The sequence below is a fragment of the Mirounga leonina genome, unplaced genomic scaffold (assembly GCF_011800145.1).
Source record: "Mirounga leonina isolate KUSES-001 unplaced genomic scaffold, KU_Mleo_1.0 Mir_174, whole genome shotgun sequence".
NCBI lineage: Eukaryota > Metazoa > Chordata > Mammalia > Carnivora > Phocidae > Mirounga > Mirounga leonina.
Genome location: NW_023270451.1, coordinates 36,609,627 through 36,615,626, shown reverse-complemented (window position 1 = coordinate 36,615,626; position 6,000 = coordinate 36,609,627). Strand labels below are relative to the sequence as shown.

The following is a 6,000-nucleotide window of genomic DNA, read 5'->3' as shown; positions in this document are numbered from 1 at the left end:
TTCCTGGTTATGTGAGGTGTGCTCATTCAGCTGAGCTCTTGCGGAGTGGATGGCTTTTTTCAGCAGTGTCCTGGCATAAAGCAGCCAGCGGCTTGTTCCCAGTAAGCTTACCTCAGTTACCTCAGCACAAACTCTGCCTTGAATGGTTTCCAGCAGCAAGTTCAATGGCACTCCTGAGGGCACCTAACAAGGTCTATGGATTAACCAGCTCATTTCCAGTAAATCACAGCACCTCCTTCTCACACCCCTGTTGCTTCCAGGTGGTTTTCTCTTGAGTTCAGATGGCGCCCAAGCTGGCTTTCTAGCAAGTCAATAACAACCTAAACAGATAGCTTCCCAGTGAATTTTATCAGTATCCTACTAGGGAATTCTCACTGACTACTGACAACTGGGGACTCTCTCTGGCCTGGAACAACCAAGTGAATTTTTCCAACATCCAATGGGCTTAGACTATATCCTTTCCAATGAGAGCTGAGTCCTAGCGGTAGGGAGGATCTTCTTCTTCCAAGTTTGTTCCTTCTTTGAATACTCTTCCTCAGTAACTTTCGTGTATCACTTAGAGCCCCTACCTCCCAACTTTAGTCAGTTCCCTATTACTCTGATCCTCTGTCACTATCTCTTTATACTAAATTGTCCTATTTAAATTACTGCATGGTTTCTGTCTTCTGATTGGAACTTAGCTAATACAGCAGGGAAGTAAGAACAAACATTTTACCTGATAGGCAAATCAAATTTTACAAGCATAAAGAGCCCAGGGCTTGAATATACTTTTGGGTAAGCCTTAAAATGAAGTTATTGAATCATCTGCTACTTCTGAACATGATCCCTTTTGTGTATGAGACTACCTCTGGGAATTATTGTTAACAATAACAGTGGGGCAGAGGAAACACTCAGTTCTCTCAGGCTCCTAGAGAAAACAAGGACATAAGAGAAACTTCCTAGTTTTCGTCTTTAGTATTGAAAATCTTGTTTGAGTTCTATTTACATCTTAGTTATTATTAGCCAGACTTATTTCTATCTTTCCATTAGAATTTTCTGACTTTCTCACTCCTTTCCTTGTCCATCTATGTAGGAAAGTGGAGACAGTCTTACAGTCAGGAAAGATGAATGTTTCCCAAAGCTCTACATCCATGCCAACCCCCACCCAGAAGCAAAGTTAGTCCTGAGAAACATTGGTACATAGACTAAGGTTTTCTTGGTTCTTTTTGTCTTTTTCTGTTTTGAGCTGTCTCCTTTCCAGTTCTTCACTTTATCCCCTATAGACTCCCTAATTAGATACCTCTTCAGAAATCTAATATTCAAAGGACAACTTTCATACTTTGTTCTGTTTATTTTTCAGTGCCCAATGCTACTTACATCTGGCATCTGTTCTAGGTTAGCAGCTAATTTATCTGCATTTAAATATTTAGGTTAAAATTTCTTTGAATATGCTAAGTAGACAATGTGTCAAAATGTAGATTCCTTGATCCTGTTCTAGACTTACTGCATCCTGAGAGAGCTGGGATCCATAACCCTGCATTTCTAATAATTTTTCTCCCATACTAAACTACTGGCTAGTTGATAACAGTTTACAGTGTTTTCCCCAAATAGATATTTGCATTTTAATATGGTAACTTCTAGCCCTGGATGCCATTTTCCATTGGTTCTAGAACAGTCTAGAGTGGGGTATTAATCTGGACATTTAAACCTTTTTTATTAGGGAGCTTGGAACCTTTGCATGAAGACTTCTTTAGGACTGGAAGCTAAAGTGCTTAGGCTCAAAGGACTGTGAAGTTGAGCTTCACAATGGGCTTTGAAAAGCAATGTTTGGGTTGTTCATTTCCATTCCAGGCAATTTATTTAGGCATTCCAGGCACTTTATGTGGACCACTGTAATGAGGTTGCTGATATTGAGGACTTCTAGAAGCTGTTGAGGCTAAGGTGTTGATGGGTTCTCTATAAAAACGGATGACATCCAGGATAGAGATAGGACATGGAGATGAGTAGAAGATTGGGAGACAGGGGTAAATGTATTCAGTCATTCCTGGGTGGAAGTCAGTCAATAGGAGATGGATAGATACTTAGCGTTTTCCTAAGTCTCACCACCCCCCAGAAAGGTCACAATTGAAAAATCCTTTATCAAAAAGAAATTATTTGAAAACTTTCTCTGACTTCTATAAAAGTACTGTATTGTGGAATTCAATGGTTCCCAAACATAGCAGCACATCAGAATTATACAAAGTGCTGATTAAAAAATATGGATCATTGGATCCCATTCCAAACTTATTGAATAAGAATCTTTGAGGGTGAAGCCCTAGAATATCTATCTATCTATCTATCTATCTATCTATCTATCTATCTATCTATCTTTTATCTATGTCCATTTTTTATTTTGAAATTATTATAGGTTTACAAGTTATAAAAAAATGTTAGGGGAGATCCCATGTAGCCTTCAGCCAGTTTTTCCCAATGGTAATGTCCTGTATAACCATAATACAATATCTAAACTTAGAATATTTATTTTTGTAAGCTCTCTAGATAATGATTATTCAGTTAGCTGGAAATTGAATAAATGAATGAGTAATTATTCAAGGAAATTAATTAATTTGGCTATTTGTAATCCTGGAATATTTAGCAACCTACTTATTTACTCAGAGATTAGGCAGTTCATTCACTGCTCTGATTAGAGGAATAATTCTGCATGGTTCATTGAAATCCTTTAATTAGTAATCTCTTTCCTCTTTTAGGGGGGCTTTGTATCCCCTCATTCAATGAATCAGCCCATATTGAATGAAGTCTTTTACTCAGGTTTCTTTGTCACCTCCTACCAGTACTTTGCAGACCGATAGACATACGAGATATTGGAAAAGTAGATCTGTTTTGATCAGTACTATACAGATAACTGTTGAAATCTCTTCTTCTTCCTTTAACTTTAATTCTCTCTTCAGAAAATTTGTCTCATTCCACCTTCCTTTTTATTCCCCCATGTTACAATTACTAATTAATAGTGGCATTAAATTAAAATGATCCCTTCCACCTCACAAAATACTCAACTATTAACTTAGTTCTTCTCAACTTAGTGTAATTTTAAGCATTAGGAGACATGGATACTAATCTTAGTTCTGCCACTTGCTGATTCTTTGACCTTGACCCACAAACTCAACTCATCTGATTTAACATTTTTCTTATGAGAATAAAATAGATGCCAGCTTCCCTGTTACTACACAGACTTAAATTTGTGTCATCCATAATACATTGTGTAAATGATGAAATGAACTATATCTAATAAGCATTAGAAGATGAGATTGAGAATAATAATAGTAATGGTTAGGAATTTTCAGCAAGAGTCTCTTTGCTCTTAGGGGTGGAAGTTCTGTTGTTGCTGTTTTTTTCCTTTTCCATATATCCTTTTTTTTTTTAACTTGAAATTCTTCTGAACTTTATGTTATACAATTTTGGATTAGAGTTTGGAATATTATTTAAATTATTTTTGTACTGGTTCTCTTTGCTGTGTTATATAAAGCACCCATTTATTTGGGCACTCCTTCTATTTGGTGGTGATAAGCATGGTGGTTCAGGAGTGGTTAAATTTCACAAAATGCCTAGATGTTACTCTACCGAAAATGTGCCTTGAAAGCTGTTGAGCTGTGGTAAAAATCCCTTCAGTTAGCATGTGAGAAAACTGAGCTAATTCCCCTCTCCACAGCATTCTGATCATCCTCAGTGGGCACCACGGAGGCAAGAGGAAGGCTTCCTGAAGCAGCTGAGCAGTGGTTTGCTACTTGTGACCAGACCTCTGATACTCAATTAGTTGCTTTTTTTTTTTTTTTTAAAGATTTTATTTATTTGACAGAGAGAGACACAGCGAGAGAGGAAACACAAGCAGGGAGAGTGGGAGAGGGAGAAGCAGGCTTCCCGCTGAGCAGGGAGCCCGATGCGGGGCTCGATCCCAGGACTCTGGGATCATGACCTGAGCTGAAGGCAGATGCTTAACGACTGAGCCACCCAGGCGCCCCCTCAATTAGTTTCTATGTGCAGAACATACCAGAAATTTGTCATTGCCACCTCCACCAAAATTGATATCAGTAGTGTGAAAATCCCTGAACATCTCACTGATCCTTACCCTAAGAAGAAGAAGCTTTGAAAGCCCAGACACCAGAAAGTTTAGATGTTTGACTCAGAGAAAGAGAAATACTAGCATACAGAGCAGCACAAGGTTGAGCAGAAAGCTATGGACTCACAAATTCTGCAAAAAGTAAAAGCTGTTCCGCAGCTCCAGGGCTACTTCTGCTCTGTAGTTTCTCTCACAAGTGGAGTTTGCCCTCACAAATTGATGTTCTAAATTTCTTACAAAAACCTAATTAAATAACTGATATATTAAAAACAGGGTGTATGTGTGCCTGGGTGGCTCAGTCAGTTCAGCGTCTACCTTCAGTTCAGGTCACGATCTCAGGGTCCTGGGATCGAGACCTGGGTCGGTCTCCCTGCTCAGTGGGGGGCCTGCTTCTCTCTCTCCCTCTGCTCCACCCTCCCAGTGGTGCACTCTTTCTCTTTATTTCGAATAAATAAATAAATAAAATAAAAAAAAAATACAAACACCACCACCAGAGTATAGATGGTAGTATTCAGCAAATTCATTCTTCTTTCTCCACTGCAGTAAGAAAGGAGCTCCAGGAAAGGTGGTTAGGTGGAATGCCCTTGTAGCTTAAGAACTTGATAGTTCGTTTAGAGGAACATGTGAGAAATCTTTTAATCAACAGTACACGTCATCGTTACCACTTATGGAAAAGATGGTATGCCCTGTTTTCTTAAATGTATTCCGCATTTTCCCTCTTATACCATGGGTCCCAGGCACACTGATTCCATAAATGTCTTCCTGGTAGATGTTCTCATCATTCCATAGAAATAGCCACGACGGTGGGAGAAGAACGTAAGTGGTATGAAATGTGTACAAGCAGCTGCATACCCTGTTAGGTGTACCTTCCGGGTCTCTCAATCTTGCATTCCACACAAAAATTCAGAAAATGCTTAAGTAGAAGTTCAGAGTAGTAACCTAGTTCCCAAGTTGAAATAAACAATAGAATAAAAGCAAAAGGATTTGTATAATATAAAGATCAGTTGTGGTTTTATTTTAATCCAAAATAAACATGAAGGAACTTTTATGAATATCCAACTTTGTATTCCTTTATTCAATAAATATTAGATCAATTATTTCCAATATATTCTTCCATTTATGTATCCAATTGTCCTCAGAAATATTTCATTTTTATTTTTCAGTCTTTTACTTTAGGTGTTTTTATTAGTTATCTATGGATGTTTAATAAATTACCCTAAAATGTAGTAGCTTAAAACTATAAACATTTACTATTTTGAGTCCTGAGGATCTAGGATCTGGTGCAGCTTAGCTGGGTGTCTCTGGTTTGGAGACTCTCACAAGGCTGTAATCAAATGTCTTCTGGGGCTGCAATCATCTTAAGGGTTGCTTGGAATAGTATTGGTGACTTTCAAAATCACTCATGGTTCTTGTGGCTATTGGCAGGCCTCAAGGACCTCTCCCTCCAGCCTCTCTTCTTCTGTCACCTTCCCTTTCTCTTTTTTCTTGGTGATAATTTAGATGTACCCTTTACTGAGACAAGTGGATTTCTGGTCTTCTACTGTAGTAAAAGGTAAAAGAGAGATGGTATGGTTTAATGGAGCATTTCCCAAAATGTGTTTTGTTAATATAAACAAATATTTACTAAATAAACACACAGTACTATAGGAAATGATGCTGAGTTAAAGTTTTTGTTAGCATCTTTAATTGCAAGACTTCACAGAACTTTAATGTGTATACTGTTTATCTCTGGAGGCACATTCAATATGGGAGATTACTCAAATACATTTTATTAAGAAACTGTTTTTGCAAAAATATCTCTTAGAATCCATGGGTCATTCTTTGAAAAATGCTGGTTTAGTGTATTTTATCCTGGACAGAGGCCTAAGTCATATATTTTTGTATGCTCAACACCTAACTAAGCTTTA

The 6,000-nt window shown here is 37.9% G+C and overlaps 1 pseudogene; it reads left to right on the top strand.

Annotated features, from left to right (window-relative positions):
• The first annotated feature begins 3,538 nt into the window (after positions 1-3,538).
• LOC118021345 lies at positions 3,539-4,321 on the top strand (annotated as a pseudogene).
• Positions 4,322-6,000: the final 1,679 nt, after the last annotated feature.